Here is a 16,941-nt window from a genome sequence, read left to right on the forward strand (position 1 = left end):
CCATCCCACCAATCCCACCAATCGGTCCTAAACATATTCTTAGTAAATCTTTACAATCATTCCCCGAAAGAAGCAAGCAGGCCTGCTTTGTTGCACCATCCAAATCTTCTTCAAAACTCGCCATTTTCAGCGTGTGGCTGATTGGAAGTTTGTTGTTGTTTCCCTGAAGAGAACAGATTTTGAGAACAGCAAGACACAGAGAGCGGAAGGGGAGGGGCATCCCACGCGTGTCAGGCAATAATCTTGGAAATGTACTTCAGTTGATCCAGACTTTAGCAACATTAAACTGTCAAAGTTTAGCAGAACTGTTTTGTACCGATCGCTTGTTTTCTTTATGCTCATGAATACTGCTGATTATTACATGAGGTTACTAATTGGCAAGTTGGAAGACGCACCGAAAACAAGCTAATGAGACAAAACTAAAACATGAATGCAAGCTCCTTCCATAGGGCTCATGACGACGCGATTAATAACCTTGATAACAATTTGTAAGAACTTCTTTGCATTGGTTTTTCTGACTCGCCAACTCAGTGTAAACAAGGCATATTGTGCAGCGATGTCACAGAGTGAGAAGAGCCATTTTCCCTGGGCTGGCCCATAAAAGACTCATTAGGGCACTTCAGACGTATTTGCACTGCGAGGGGCTGCCATTAAAACACATCACAAGGCCTAATAAATGCATTATTTAAAAGCTGTGCTCCAATTACTAATTGATTAGAGTCGAGCGCCTCATCAATAACGCAGAAGCGGCCCCTTCAAATCAAAATACACATGATTTATACATGAAAGGCTTTAAAAGAGATAAGTTCTTCTGCTAATCAGTCATAAATGTTTTAAACACACAAATTTTTACTCGTGATTTTAAAAAAAGAAATTGAGGGCCTGTCAGAATGTTCTCAGTGTGTGTGTGTGTATGTGTGTGTTTTTCACTGGGAATCAACAATAATGAGGCAGAAACATAGCATGAAGTGAGCCTTCGGTCAAACACGACAAGTTTATAGTAGACTAGTTAACATCACAAATGTGAAGTGAAAAAGTGAAATGACTATAATTATAAATGATTTCTATTTTCTTTGCATTCCAACCGTAATAAAAACAATTGACCCTAGAGGCAGAGTACTCTTGTCATTTGAATGCAGTGGGTCCTTTAACACACTGATGCAATATTAATTACACAATTATTTAATTAAAATGCTTGCTCGAATGTGTCGTGTACAATTCATTTAACAATGAAATATACACAATTTAATGTGGCAGACCAACAGTGGCCGACAATAGCAGTTAAAGAGCTCATATTATGTTTTTTGGCTTTTCCCCTTTCCTTTATCGTCTTATATATCTTTTTGTGCATGTTATAGGTTTACGAAGTGAAAAAGCCCAAAGTTCCCCCAAAGGGACTTACCATCTCCAACAGAAAACACTGTTCACAAACAGCTCCAAACAGCTCTATTGTAGTCCAGCCTTTACTTCAGAGACAAACGTGGTCACTTTGGAACACACGTTATAATGCTCGCCTAGCTGCTAGCATGGCACGCCCTCATACTCTGCTTCTGACTGGCTAGTAGTCCTTACCTAGGTACTGTCAGGGCACGCCCTCATACTCTGCTTCTGACTGGCTAGTAGTCCTTACCTAGGTACTGTCAGGGCACGCCCTCATACTCTGCTTCTGACTGGCTAGTAGTCCTTACCTAGGTGTTGTCAGGGCACGCCCTCATACTCTGCTTCTGACTGGCTAGTAGTCCTTACCTAGGTACTGTCAGGGCACGCCCTCATACTCTGCTTCTGACTGGCTAGTAGTCCTTACCTAGCTACTGAGCATGTGCGACTCCCAACAAAGATGGAACATAAGTGAGATGCCTCACTCTATAGCTAAATCAGAGAACTCAACACACAGGGTGAAAAGAGGAGCTGCAGCAATGTGCAGTACAACAAAAAATATGTTTGTTTTTTTAAATTAAACCATGTAAACCCATTCTGATATAACCTCTAAATACAACTATGAACCTGAAAATGAGCATAATATGAGCACCTTAAGCTAAAGAGCTCAACATTACATCCCATTAATTTTCTCCATAAGGATTTTGATTATTAACCATAATTTCTAAACCATCCAAGGTAGACTAACCACAGGCTGTGAGATTGTGAAACGAAGGTTTCCCCTCCTTTGAAAAACACGTTTTATTCGCTATGGCAAGGGAAGTACTATACTACACTTATTTATATTTCTCTCTCTCTCTCTCTCTCTCTCTTATGTCTTGATTGGTGGAACCCTGAGTATTTGTATCAAGTAATTGAATCAGTTTTTAGTTTGTTTCATAGTTGTGTGTCAACATGGATGTCATATTCTTGCTGCACAACAAATCCACCTACGGGTATGAATAAAGTAACCTGAACCTGGACCTACAATCTTAAGCATAACAGCATCACCTCTGATCGGTGGAGGTCACTGTTACCATGGAAATGTTTACCAAACCTGCAAATGGTATGCATTTAAAATTACAATGAAAATGCTGAATGCTGAAAATCACTTCCGAAACCAGAACCCTTCAAAAAGTGGGCGGTTGCTGTTGAGCTCTATTGCTATAAATACATTTTTAAGATGCTTACAAATTTTAAGATGCATTTTTAAGATGCTTTGTTTATATATATATATATATATATATATATATATATATATATGTTTTTTTTCTTACATTTTGTTGAACATTTCAGTATCTATCTATTGATTATCAGCGCACTATGGGAGGTCTCACCATGTCAGTCTGCATGAAAACAAAGTATGAAACATGAAACAAACTACCAAAGCGCACTACTACAGAGAATAAATAATGCAATAAAAAATATTTTTTTATTCTTTACCTTCCAAAGAGAAATTGCAGTAGATTCTTCCAGACGTTCAGGCCCCTGTGCATGATCGCTCCTTCCGCTGGTGATCATAGCGTAGTGGCATACCTGGAGAAGAAGCAAAAGATTGTGAGGAGTAGCATAATGAAAAACAAAGAAATAATCAAAAGGACCCGAGCCCCAGATGAGCTGAAGGCCCCGAGGAGAGCCCGGAAAACGGGAGAGAAACCTCAACACAGATATCAAACAGAATACAATGTAAAAGGAAGATGAACATGATTATGTCATGCATGTACAGTCATTCTTGCATTCACCCTTCTCCTCTGCTACTGGATGTTCAACACTGAGTCATTTACAGTTGGCATTTATGTCAAATGTAATGATACCTCAGCCAGTTTAATTATGCAGTGAACCAAACCATGGTGATATGTATAGACCATTATAACATACAATGTGTCAGTGGGCTTAACCGGTTGACCCAGTTAAAGCTCTCTGAGAAGCCAAAACTCGCCAAATAGACCTTAAACTGTAAGCTTGTCCAAAAACTATGAAATGGGTCACATTAGTTGCGTTTCCGCTAAGCAGTTCAGCTCAGTTCCTTACACATAAGAACAGTTATCTTCACGTTTCCATTATCAAAAGTTATGGATGGTTCTAATAGACCCAAATGGAAAGTTAGTTTACGATTATTTTTCGGTATTTTTTATTTTCCCGTGTATACAGTTTAACGGCGCTGAGCAAACAGAGACGAGGAACAGCTGGATATCCTCTCATCTCCTTCATCTAAAATGCATGTTTGATGCTTTCCTATGTCAACACTTTGACTAACGTTAGCTTGGAGAGCTAATCTACCTGCTGGGCCACAGACTAAAGACAATGACCCCACCCAAACTAGCAGTCAGTCAGAGCGGCGGTGACATGTCGCAGTTCGCCGATTTTGCATCCCTCTGAAACAGCCATTTGTCTACCCGGAAGGGATTTTTATTTAATCTAGACCTCCCGGTGTCTCGGTCTATAGAACCAATCACTTCAGTCGAGGATCCAAGCGAGCGGAGCCGATACTAGTTCAAACGCTGTAGACCACTGATTGGTCAGAGGGAATCGTCGCCAGCGTGACACGAGATATCCCGCACAACATGCTAATTTGAATTAGCCAAGCTACCGTGCTTGGGTTCAGCGTAAAAAGCATGAAGAGCTACCCCAGGAGCACAAAACAAACATTACACAGATTTCGACATATATTCAGTTACATGTGACAGGGAAGGAATCTGTGGAGGGTTTGATTATCCACATGCATTCCACTCTGTACCTTTTAGTCATACCAACGCATGCTTGTTAGCTAGAGACGATAAAGCACAAGCCAGCAGCTATCTGGTGCCTAACAAAGCATCCCAATGTGATCCTGTTCACTGAGTTGACAGACTGGAAGAGGGGGGAGAAGAGGAAGAGAAGACAAGGGGTCCTGGACCTTTGGGGGCCAACAGACTTGTTCTTTAGAGGTCAGAGCATTCGCATGTGAATGTCTCTGTATCAGCCAACCTGAATACATGAGACCAGTCATATCTATCGCACCCTCTGAACGAGCTTTACATCAAGCTGCTCCTGTCAGTCCTGAGCGCATTCAGACAGAGACAAGTAAGACAGCTAAGTTCCTCAGGGTAGGTGTCATCACTGATCAAATAAAGCGCTTATGAGCACCAGCGCTGACTTTGCTGAATCATAAGGTAACTACTGTTGCTGGAGCACAGGAGAAGGAAAGCTTAGCTTTTATTCCATTTAGTGAAACAACGGATTTTCATGAACGATGTCGTACAAAAACGTATGCACAACAATTTGTACAAAATTACGGCAACATCTGCCCGGTCACATGACAGTTAAGTTTAGCGGTATTCATAGACAAATCTAGCCGTCAAAAGGTGACTTCAGCAAGGTACAGAGCAACGTCAGGTGTGGGCTTTTTCAGCGCGCGTTTTAGTTTGAGTTTGCCAACAAAAGGTTGACAGTTTAGGCACCAAAACAGTTTAGGCCGGGTTAAAACACCGGTCCCCTTAAGCAGAAAGGTGACCGCCATGCGGCGATGACGTAAAGTTTAGGCACCACAACGTTAAGATAAGAAACAAAGATTGTGGTTTGGGTTAAAACACCGGCCCCCTTATGTAGTCCTCCCGAGACACGTTTCCTGGGTGAAAGTCTTGTATTTGTCCTTTAACTTCTTCTGGAACATGAACTCCGCTCGCCTGCTTGAAAGCCCTGTGGTTTATGACCCATCAATCCAGCCTGGCATCATCCGTAATTCTTCGCAGTCTTATAAAGCGCCAGTCAATGTGGTGCATACAGTAATAAAAACGTGGAATACATACAAATTACAGTGCATTACTTTTTGTAGCTATACAATATGTACGCATGGTTCATGAGAAGAGCCTGAGCTAGCTAACGAGGCTGAACGCCGCTTATTGTGTTACTGGCAGGCTGATACCAACTGTATGGCAAGCAGCGGCATCAACACTGATGATAATGGCGCTGCTGTAATATCTGCCACCGAAGCAATCAAGACAGTAATGAAGGTACGGCAATTAATGGGTCAGGATGCAGAAGGATATTGCGATGATGTTGATTGTGGTGCTGATGTTGAGGAGGAAGAGGAGAGGAAGGTAGGAGAACGGATCTGCTCTGGAGATTCGGATGCAGCCGGTTGTCGGAGTTGTCTGGCTGAGCGCGCCGAGGCCACGGGGGGTTGTCACTTCCCGATGAAGAGACAGGTCCGTGCCTGAGATGGAATCTCCCAGCAGCCACTGCGGCGCGCCCTATGGAAGCTCATGCTAATCGCAGTGCTGGTGTTGCCGCCCCCAACCCCCACCCCCCACTGTCAGCTCACTGAGCTGGCGCCACATCACCAGGGAGCTCAACAAAAACACACACACACACACACACCGACAGAAAGCACAGCGCAGGGACACACAAGATGAAGAGGATGGATGGAGGATGATCCTGTTGAGTTAAGATGCGCACATTCACTAGTGTACACTCTGCTCTGTGTGTGTGTGTGTGTGTGTGTGTGTGTGTGTGTGTGTGTGTGTGTGTGTGTGTGTGTTTGGTATGCACACACATTTCATGATGACACTAATGTGTGATAGTGCTTTAAATTTAGGCATATCGTTTATCTGCTAATGAGTACAGGGAGATGAGCCTGTTGAATATGGTAATTTGCTGCCGTATTAGCCTTCAGAGGATAGCTTAGAAAGTGTGAGCATGTGTGAAATGTGTGTGTGTGTGTGTATATATATACTGTAGGTACATGTGTATGTTCTACCTCTGCTTCCTTCATAGACTGTAAAAATACCCACAAATTTGCATTTTGGCTGTCATTTGTAGTTTTTTTTTTATGAGCCAGAAGTGACCATCTTTGGGCTAAAGGGCTGAGCTGGGGAGGATGTAGTGGCTAATCCAGTGTTGTTTAGGGTTTCATGGCCCTGTGCTAAGCTAAACGCTAAAGAAGGACTCACCTCTTCTGAGGTTTAAGGCACTTCCGCATTGGCTTCACTTTTCAGGCCCAGAAGTTGCCACTTGGTTTGCTTATTTAGGGTGAGAAGGTTGGGAATGCGTCCAACCATGTCCCGGGCTAGATTTGTCTGGTAGAGTGTTTTTTGCAGTTTTGAACTGGTTTCTGTTTGTATCAGCCTAACCTGCATGCATGAGTTTTAATGAGGCAGTCTGGCTATGCTCCAACAAGTCTGTCACTTCTTTCCTGTAAGCTTTTTTTTTGGGCTGGAGCTGGAGCAGGTGACACTTTTATGAATTGTAACTCTCTGTTGTCAGCTACAGCGGCGCCACAATCATTTTTAGTTTGCTTGCTCATCAGCAAAGGAGTACCGATTAAACACGGGTGAGCTGACGGAAAGATGCATTAGCTTTTACAGGAATTGTTAAAAATCCATTGCACATCTCTACAACACTGTTTACTCTCATAATACATAGTAGTTTTTCACCCCTGTGACGGAGATCGTTTTTGTCTCAAAATGCTTAAAAATTAAAAAACGTAGCAGTGTGAATGAAGCCCGAGTGGTAAGATGGTTAGCAAGTGCACTGAACTATACTGTAGACGCCATGAACAGTCTAGTTTTTCTTTGCAAAAGGACCTTGTGTAGAGGCTGTGCCCCTGGAGGATGAATTCTGGGGATGATATACTTGAGCAGTATAGTGTCCTTGTCTGGAACACGGAGTGGAGCCTATGGCGGCCGTTCATATGGATGAGATGTGACAGGGGTCAGGAAGTGAGGAGGTGTCTGTCATGCGCGGCTGTGCTTTTGACCTCATGTTCTCATAATAAGGGGTAAGGACTCTGCTTTGACACTCCTAGGGCAGGTGACAGCATGGCGGGCTCGGCGTGGGGACGGGCAGACAGCAGTGAATCTAAAACAGGGCGGTAAGACAGGTACCGTGCTGTACACAAACACACGCTGACGGAGAGAGCAAAACATGCATATTGCACGTTGCGTTCCCCTAATCCTCCTCCTCTCAAGACCCCAAAGCCTCACACTTCTCTCCCCTCTCTCTCGTCTCTTCGCCACCCCTTAAGTCCATCGGCTCACATTAAAGCAAACGCAGGGAAAATGGAGAGATGCCAAGCAGCCAAAAAGAGCATTCATCATCAGGGTCATGCTCCACCGCGCAAAAGACAATCCCTCATACATCATCGTAACTGCCACCAAGTGACAATTACAATTGAGATGGCAAGAACTAGGAGAGAGCTCTTTAATTTAACATCCAATTAATACAAGTTATCACCCCTTGATCAATGTAATAGAACAGACAATCATTGTTGCATGTGACACAAGAGATGGTGGGGCCTTCGTGGTGGGGTAGGGGGTTGAATATGTTTAGGTCATTTCCTCTCTAACTGGGAGGTTTTGGGACCGATTGGTGGGACTGCTGTGGACAAAGTAAACACGTAGATACACTGGTAAGAGCCAATGAGGTTTAACCATGTATCAGCTCATTTAAATAGCTCACGGTACTGGATTGTGTCAACAGTTAACTTCATTTAATATTGGATGTGGCGTTTTTGTTTAGCGGGGTGCGAATGTTCCACCAAAACCAGTTCCTTCCTGAGACTATTTAGCCGAGCCACCGTGGCTGCGTCTGGAGCTTAGCACTGCCCAAGCCGATTGTGATTGGTTTAAAGAAATGCAAAACAACCTAGAGCGTTTCTTTTCTTCCCTCTCCTATCCCAGAATGCATCTGTAATGTTTAAAGGTGGTAGGGGTTGGATGGTGGGGAGACATATCTCTGGGATAAACAAGAGTCTTCTCTTATGAGTCACTCAACACCCTCACCATGTACCACGTGATGCACAGTGAGGGTGGGGCGCCATAAATAGTCATTTGACATTATCACATTTACATTATGCACAAACGCTGCAGGCTAACTACCTTGGAAGGTGCTGACAAAATAAAAACAAAAAGAGGGAGGATGAAAAGCATGCAGTATTATATAAAACCATATATATTTGTTTTTTGTTTTTTTTCCAATTTCCTCTTGGCTACAGCATCTTCAAACACTTGAAACTGACTGCAGGTTTTTGGCAGGAGCCTTGATCATAAGGCGGAAACTTGTGATGGCTTTCTGTGTGATATTCTGCCTGTCATTTCCAAGGCGGCAAAAATCTTCCGTAGATCAATCCAGAAGTGGCTTCGCAATAGCGTTCCCAACATCCATGTTATTGATTATTTAGTGGCGCAACAATAAACCAAAATGACCTGTAGCCGGAGTTGCGTTACCACAGGAGATTAAGTCATAAAGCAGCAGCCTGTGCCAATAAATGCACCGTTTACTAGCGTGATATATTCAACGGAGTCAGAGATTATTTCTAAACGGCGCTTGACACAAGGGTGTCCAGTTCCTCTGGATTACACATAAAGGTTGGTGACATGTTACAGGAGGATCATCGTTACCCTGGAACTAATGAGGCAAATTAGAGCGATGATGTCCACAATTCTCAGGACGGCAATAATCATAAAAGATGAAGAGGAAATGTAGGATGGGCTTTTTATTGTTTAAAGGTCCCATGACATAATATTGGATGCTTTTATATAGGCCTTAAGGGTCCTCTAATACTGTATCTGAAGTCTCTTTTATAAAGGCCTTAGTGGTCCCCTAATACTGTATCTGAAGTCTCTTTTATATAGACCTTAGTGGTCCTCTAATACTGTATCTGAAGTATCTTTTATATAGACCTTAGTGGTCCCCTAATACTGTATCTGAAGTCTCTTTTATATAGACCTTAGTGGTCCCCTAATACTGTATCTGAAGTCTCTTTTATATAGACCTTAGTGGTGCCCTAATACTGTATCTGAAGTCTCTTTTATATAGACCTTAGTGGTCCCCTAATACTGTATCTGAAGTCTCTTTTATATAGACCTTAGTGGTCCCCTAATACTGTATCTGAAGTCTCTTTTATATAGACCTTAGTGGTCCTCTAATACTGTATCTGAAGTCTCTTTTATATAGACCTTAGTGGTCCCCTAATACTGTATCTGAAGTCTCTTTTATATAGACCTTAGTGGTCCCCTAATACTGTATCTGAAGTCTCTTTTATATAGGCCTTAGTGGTCCCCTAATACTGTATCTGAAGTCTCTTTTATATAGACCTTAGTGGTCCTCTAATACTGTATCTGAAGTCTCTTTTATATAGGCCTTAGTGGTCCCCTAATACTGTATCTGAAGTCTCTTTTATATAGACCTTAGTGGTCCCCTAATACTGTATCTGAAGTCTCTTTTATATAGGCCTTAGTGGTCCCCTAATACTGTATCTGAAGTCTCTTTTATATAGGCCTTAGTGGTCCCCTAATACTGTATCTGAAGTCTCTATTGGGGTGTGGCCATGCTTTTCTCCTTTGCAAGCCATGATGTTCCTCTCTTTCTCATGGGCGGGCTACCTTCTCTGGTTGGGCAAAGCAGAGAAAGGGGAGGTAACCTTTCCCCTTATGACGTCATAAAGGGAAGTTTCCAGATCGGCCCATCTGAGCTTTCATTTTCTCAAAGGCAGAGCAGGATACCCAGGGCTCGGTTTACACCTATCACCATTTCTAGCCACTGGGGGACCATAGGCAGGCTGGGGGAACTCATATTAATGTTAAAAAAAAACATGCCATGGGACCTTTAAAAAGAATAAAAGGATAACCAGCCATGCTCTCGCGGATGTGAGTTCCTGTAAGCCTCTTTCAACATAAACTAAAACAAACACGCTTGAGTCACTGCGGCAAAGCATGGCAAAGTGGAGAAAAAAATCCATTTAGTAATTAAGTAAATCTGCATATCAGTATTAGCCACTATTAGCATAGTGTATTAATGTGTGAATACACACATTCCCATCCGCTTTACAGAGTGATCAGAGGTTGGGAGTCATAGCGGAATAATCAAAATAGGCCTTAAAGCTTTTAAATCCTAATTCAAATATATATGCTAATTAATCTGGATTAATATATAATTTATGTAAATGATGCATCTCTTTTAAGGATTGTGTTTTTTTTTTTTTTTTTTTAAGTACATGTAGGCGGCAGCACCACCGGCTGCATTGAAATGGGAAATGTTTATAACCACAAGTTCCCTCCTCGTTTTCTTTCTGGCTTCAGTGTCTCTAATTTCCTTTGCCTTCCTCTTTCTTTTCTGTCTTTCACTACACGATTTTATCTCCCTCACAACTCTGCACCCGGGAGCCCAGTGACAGATTCCTTCAGCATTTCAATCGGGGCGCTAAAAATAACCCATCTTTTCCTTTTTATTCACACTGGCTTCGCTATAACGCGGGCAGACTAGAGGTCAATCCATTATCTCACCGCTACCCATTCAAGCTGCTGTCGGACTCCTCAGCGCCAAACACAGACACAGACCTCACCACTTCTCCCTGGCACACAATCTGCACCCGATTTAGTGTTCCCGCACCCCTCCTTCAAAGGCAAAAATCTCCATGGAAGCTTGAAGACAGAAACAATCTCAATGTGTTAAGTGTTAGCCAAAAGGACTGTTTATTTGGGCTGCAACTAACGATTCTTTTCAGCATCGATGCATCTGTTGATTATGTTCTCGATAAAAGGACGAGTTGTTTGGTCTCTAAAATGTCAGAAAATGGTGAAAAATGTGGATCAGCGTTTCCCAAAAAGCCCAAGATTACGTCCTCAAATGTCTTGTTTCGTGCCCAACTCAAAGATCTTGAGTTTACTGTCCCAGAGGAGAGAAGACACTAGAACAATATTCATATTTAACAAGCTGGAAACAAAATGACTCAAACCAATTAACCGATTACAAAAATAGATTAAAAATTAGATAAATTCAATGGTTACCCAGTAATCGATGAATCTTTGCCGACTCACAGCCAGCGATGGAAGAAGTATTCAGATCCTTTACTTCAGTAAAAGTACCAAAACCACCACTGTAAAAAAACAAAAGTCTTGCATTGAAAATGTTACTGAAGTAAAATTATGTAAGTATCATCAGGAAAATGTACTTAAAGTATTAAAAGTAAAAGTACTCTATGCAGAAAAATCCTCCCATTGTAGAAAGAGTAAAGGATCCAACCAGTTGTAGGCCGTTATATTGTTGGCTAGTTTAATTTAGAATAAAGATTTTATAAACTACATGTGTTTTATGTGCAGAAATCTTAATGTGTAAAGTAACTAGTAACTAAAGCTGTAGCGGAGTAGAAGTAGAAAGTAACCTGAAAAGAAAAGACTACAAGTACAAGTTGTTAACTCAACATTTGGACTCAAGTACAGTACTGGAGTAGATGTACTTAGTTACATCCCACCGCTGTTTACAGTTTATTACATATACCTGAAGAGAAAATATGATAATAAAATACTTGTGCAAGGTTTAATTCACTCCACGTCTAAACTAATCACTTCTTTTCTGTTCATTTAGCCGATAACTACAACGCACATTATTTATGTAGTATATGTTGCAAATCAACTGACCCATTTATACTTATTAGGAAGATAAATGCAATTAATGTTTTGACATGCCTTACTTTATGGCTGCATGCCACCGTTCCCTGGGCTTTAATTTCCATATGGCTGTGGCACTTTATTCTCCATCGGCAGTAATGTGATTCTTCCTCCGAAGAGATGAAAGATCAATATCCTCTCAGGGCTGCGAGTTACGGGGGAAAAGCAAGAAAAATAAGACCATCCACTTCATCCCTATTGATATATGTCACAGTAAGATGGTGTAGATCATAATGAAATTGTTGAAAATGTACAATTTATGTGTCGATGAGTTAGCTTCTATGAGGTTTGCGCCACACTCCCCACGGGCCATTGTCAAAGTGAAACCATTAGCACGTTCGGTGGGTAACATTAACCTTTCTACGCGGGCTTACCGATGTCTCATCTCAGCCCGAGTCTCGCTGCTGCGCGCTTTTAAACACTGCTCCTTTATGAGATTGGCCGTCTCCGAGGCCTTTAAAACATATACACGCATTAGAAAAATGATCATTGATAAAGTCCATCATCTGCTGCGTTTTTCTGACAATTTCTTTGAGTTACAGCCGTCTGTCCGCCTTTTTCGCCGGCTCGTCTCCGGAGGGACTTGGGAAGGGTCTGGGTGCTTTCTGCTTTTTCAAGAGCCATCAGCGAGGCGTCATTGTCTTTAAGAGCATGTCGCTTTCCATGTTTGGGGTCAAGAGCTCAGGGGACAAGATAGCCACTCAGTGGAACAATCAGCGGAAAGGTATCGATCTATGAGCATTTGGCTGCCACGCATTCATGTGCATTAGCCCTGGCTGGACAAGGTGAAGCTGAAATATCACACAGAAAATCCTCAATAATTTTCAAACGCAGCTTGGCAAATTCGATGCTTTAGGCCTCCTGCACACCGCCTGTGTGGCGTTTCTGTTGCGTGGCGTTTTTTATGTCTTTGCACACCAGAAACGTGTCTGACGCGCAAAGCTGCTGCTGCTAGCCTTGTCTGTACACATGGATGTTTCCCATTGATAAAATGAAATGTTAAACATAAATATATACTGACGTTGGCAGTATTGACAGCAAAATAGGCTACAGAATATTTTGTTCTGTATTGACAGGTGGAATAAATGAAAATTGATGATATTCTTTTATTATTTTGTTAAATGACATTTGTATCTGCACCTATGTCAAAACCTAGAGACTTTCAAACATCAAAATGTCATTTATTAAATGTATTTGTGTCTAAATGACATATAAACATCTTTTCCTATTCTATTTTGCCTGGAAATGCTTCCAACACGCTTGCGTGTCGTGTGAAAAATAGGCATCGGTGCTATTTCTAGCAGGCACGCGTTTTCAGCGCGTATTGAGCCGCGCCTGAGACGCGTGCGTGTCACGCCGGCAGTGTGTAAGCTCTAACCTGTTACCATGGGAGCCCAAAATATAAACGGACACACCACGCAGCTGACACGCTCACGCCACGCTCACGCCACGCTCACGCCACGCTCACGCCACGCTCACGCCACGCTCACGCCACGCAGCCAGTGTGCAGGAGCCCTACGTTTTTAAAACAGGACCAGAGTGTTGGAGGCGGCTTCTGGGGCTCCAGCCCCGAATGTTTTCTCATTGTCCCAAATCTTTTAGGGTCTTAAAAACTCAACAAAATCCCATCTGTTTGCTGTCCTGACTCCTGAATGGTGGAACTTTTATGTAGACACCTTCAAGTTAAGTGTTACCGAAGGTTCTAATAAAAAATTAAATGAAAAATGTGCATTTACTTATTTGAAGCTAATGTACTTGATCTGAAGTCGCTTCGGATATCGACAACAGCTAAATGAAATGTTGTGTAACTGTAAACGTAACGTCACTTAAACTGCATGTCATTTCCTCCCAGTCCCTCTGACTGGACCGGCAAATCGATGCAGCAAAAGTTCTGTTACATATCGCCTTTCATACTCTGAACTCGGCTAAAAATAGCTTTCAAGATTAGTGATGCTTTTTTTTTTTACGCCAGATTCCTACCCTACCTCAAACAATTCATGTCTTTTTTTTTTTTTTTTTTTTTTTTAAGGTGGCAGGAGTGAAAAATGAGTGGTCCTCAACATTGTGTTCCGGTTTCACAATGACGAAGACATTTGGAGAACAATAAGATACAAAAATAGGCTGATGTCGGCTGAACAGGATGAATCTTTTCCTCAGAAACTATCATGTCCCCCCCCCCGAATGATGTACATATTTTTAGGCATCGTCCTATCAAATGTCTTGAAAAAAAAGGGTGAAAATAGCTGCTGTAGGCAGGTTTGGGCTGAGCCCCGAATGTTTACAACGCCTGGCTCCAAACCTGTTTTTAAATGAGTGGCCACTTTAATACTGAGAATCAGAGCCTATGTGGGAGTAGCTTACATGCTAGTATTTGGCAGTGTGTCTGTGTGCGTGTGTGTGTGCGTGACGTGTGTCAGCGCCTGCCTCTGTGTGTGTGTGTGTGTGTCAGGAGGTTGATTGTTGTGGTGGTGGTGATCGTGGCTGCAGTGCTCCTAATGAAGGTGTGCGTAATAAAATCAGTGCACCGGGGTCCTCGTCTGCGCCCCCGCCTCCCTCAAACTCCATCTGATTGAAAATGGAACAGCTGTGATGATTTAATTTACATGTTAATAACCAACGGGCCTGCAGAAAATCGTCCAATAAACGCCTTTTTATTATCGCCTGTATCTGCTACGACGCAGGGGAATGGGTGAGGGGGAGAGGGTGTGTGGGGGGGGGGGGCGAAAAGGAGAGGTGTATGGGGGGAGAAAAGGCGACAGTAATTAAGTAATTAATTGATTTTGGAAGGAACATGGATATGGCAGCGACCCATGCCAATCTGTCTTTGAGCTTAGATCAAATTATTCTTTTGATTTTTCACGTTCAGTCTGAATTTGATATCCCGCCAATCTGATATCATCTTGTTTGCCGTGGCTGCGACGGCATTAAATTGTCAGCTTGGAGGGAATATAGACTTATTCATAGATGCGTCTGTGTGTGTGTGTGTGTGTGTGTGTGTGTGTGTGTGTGTGTGTGTGTGTGTGTGTGTGTGTATACTCCTATACAGTGCAGTGTCTGCTATCGCTCACAGCGGGATGCGCATGTTTTTCTGACAGTCTTCGTGACGCTACAGTCAAAGGTTGAAACAGTTTAACTGCGCGAGATTAACAACCACGCCGTCATCGTCGTCGCCGTCTTTACCACCCCCTCGGATGGAGAACTCTAGTGGACGCCATGCTGCTTTTATTTATGGATCAGAAGTGCTTGCTGGGAATAAATTCTTGACCACCGTGATTTCCAAAAAAGTCCTCTGCGGAGCTCGACTGGTGGCGAAAATAATCCCCCTGTCATTAAGTTGTACTGGCCTCCCGGGCACAGCTGTTACATCACCGAGGCTAAGAACTCTGGGATTGGTTGAAGTTTTTTGCCTCTTGTTTGCCTGTTGTCCTCCGTGATTTAAACCCCCACTCCACCTTTTTTCTCTTAAAAAAAAAAAAAAAAACCACCCAAGGAACTGAGAATTCCCTTTCCCAACCAGGGGGAATAGAGAAAGAGAAATAAGGGGTTGAACTCGGGGCTCCCTGCGCTCATCTTTCCCACCCATTTTCATTCTCTCCATCTTTTCTCCCCCGCCTCCCCCCGCCTCTCCCCCCGCGTCCCAAGTCCTCAGAGAGGTGGCCCTGCCACCGTGGCCATTCATGTCATTGTCAGCAAAGCCACATGGTCGCGTCTCCCTGCTTCTCTTGGGACATGGCAGGGGGAGGGGAATACAGAGACAGGGGCCTCGCTGGGTGGGAAGAGTAATTAAAGAATAGAGGCAAAAAAATAATAGAAAGAGAAAGAACAAAAGGGGAAATGAACAAAAGGAATAACAGATTAGGCTTGGGAGGGGGGGAGAGAATGGGGGGAAGGGGGGGGGGATTGAGACGACTGTGGAAATCATCAGGGAATATTCCCAGGCAGTGTACATACAGTACTGCAGAGCTATTAATGATCCAAATACCGCCAAGACCTTCCACTACCACCAGCGGTGGAATGTAACTAAGTACATTTACTCCAGTACTGTACTTAAGTCCAAATGTTGAGGTACTTGTACTCTACTTGAGTCTTTTCTTTTCATGCCACATCTTTAGTTACTAGTTCTTTAGTTACTCCGCTACATTCATCTTTAGTTTACTTTAGTTACGCTACATTTAGTTACTAGTTCCGCTACATTCATCTGTTCCAGCTTTAGTTACTAGTTACTTTAGTTACTCCGCTACATTCATCTGTTCCAGCTTTAGTTACTAGTTACTTTAGTTACTCAGCTACATTCATCTGTTACAGCTTTAGTTACTAGTTACTTTAGTTACTCCGCTACATTCATCTGTTCCAGCTTTAGTTACTAGTTACTTTAGTTACTCAGCTACATTCATCTGTTCCAGCTTTAGTTACTAGTTACTTTAGTTACTCCGCTACATTCATCTGTTCCAGCTTTAGTTACTAGTTACTTTAGTTACTCCGCTACATTCATCTGTTCCAGCTTTAGTTACTAGTTACTTTAGTTACTCCGCTACATTCATCTGTTACAGCTTTAGTAACTAGTAACTTTAGTTACTTTACACTTTATGATTCCTGCGCACAGAACACATGTAGTTTATAAAGTCTGATGTTATATTCTAAAGTAAACTAGCCAACAATATAACAGCCTACAGGTCCAGCTGAGACGATGAGACCATTAAACACACAACTGGTTGGATCCTTTACTCTTTCTACAATGGGAGGATTTTTACTTATAATACTTTAAGTACATTTTTCCTGATGATACTTATACTTATACTGATGATACATACTTTTACTTAAGTAACATTTTCAGCGCGGGACTTTGGATCTGGATCTGAATACTTCTTCCACCGCTGACTCCCACTCCCGTAAAAGCGGAGTGCTGCAGGGGGAAGATGCGTCTGCAAAAGGGGGTTTTTAGCGTCGTTGCGTCGCGTGGTAAGACAAACTCAGAAAATGTTTTCATCCCACTGTCAGGAGCATCCCTGTCACCTCTTTGATCACCGGGTGTTCATTTTTATTGACTTGGCTTACCGCTGGTGTGTGACATTAGAGAACACCGGCTGGCTGGGGTCCT

General features: G+C 42.6%; 1 long non-coding RNA gene across 1 annotated transcript in view; it reads right to left on the reverse strand.

Moving 5' to 3' along the window:
• LOC114555910 (uncharacterized) overlaps nucleotides 1–11,967 on the reverse strand; it is a 139,988-nt gene extending 128,021 nt beyond the window's left edge. The window contains exons 1-3 of the long non-coding RNA XR_003692606.1: nucleotides 11,867–11,967; nucleotides 11,184–11,272; nucleotides 2,860–2,952 (exon numbers count right to left, since the gene is read on the reverse strand). This is a non-coding gene — a long non-coding RNA (uncharacterized LOC114555910). The remainder of the gene's footprint in view (nucleotides 1–2,859; nucleotides 2,953–11,183; nucleotides 11,273–11,866) is intronic.
• Nucleotides 11,968–16,941: the final 4,974 nt, after the last annotated feature.

The sequence above is a fragment of the Perca flavescens genome, chromosome 5 (assembly GCF_004354835.1).
Source record: "Perca flavescens isolate YP-PL-M2 chromosome 5, PFLA_1.0, whole genome shotgun sequence".
NCBI lineage: Eukaryota > Metazoa > Chordata > Actinopteri > Perciformes > Percidae > Perca > Perca flavescens.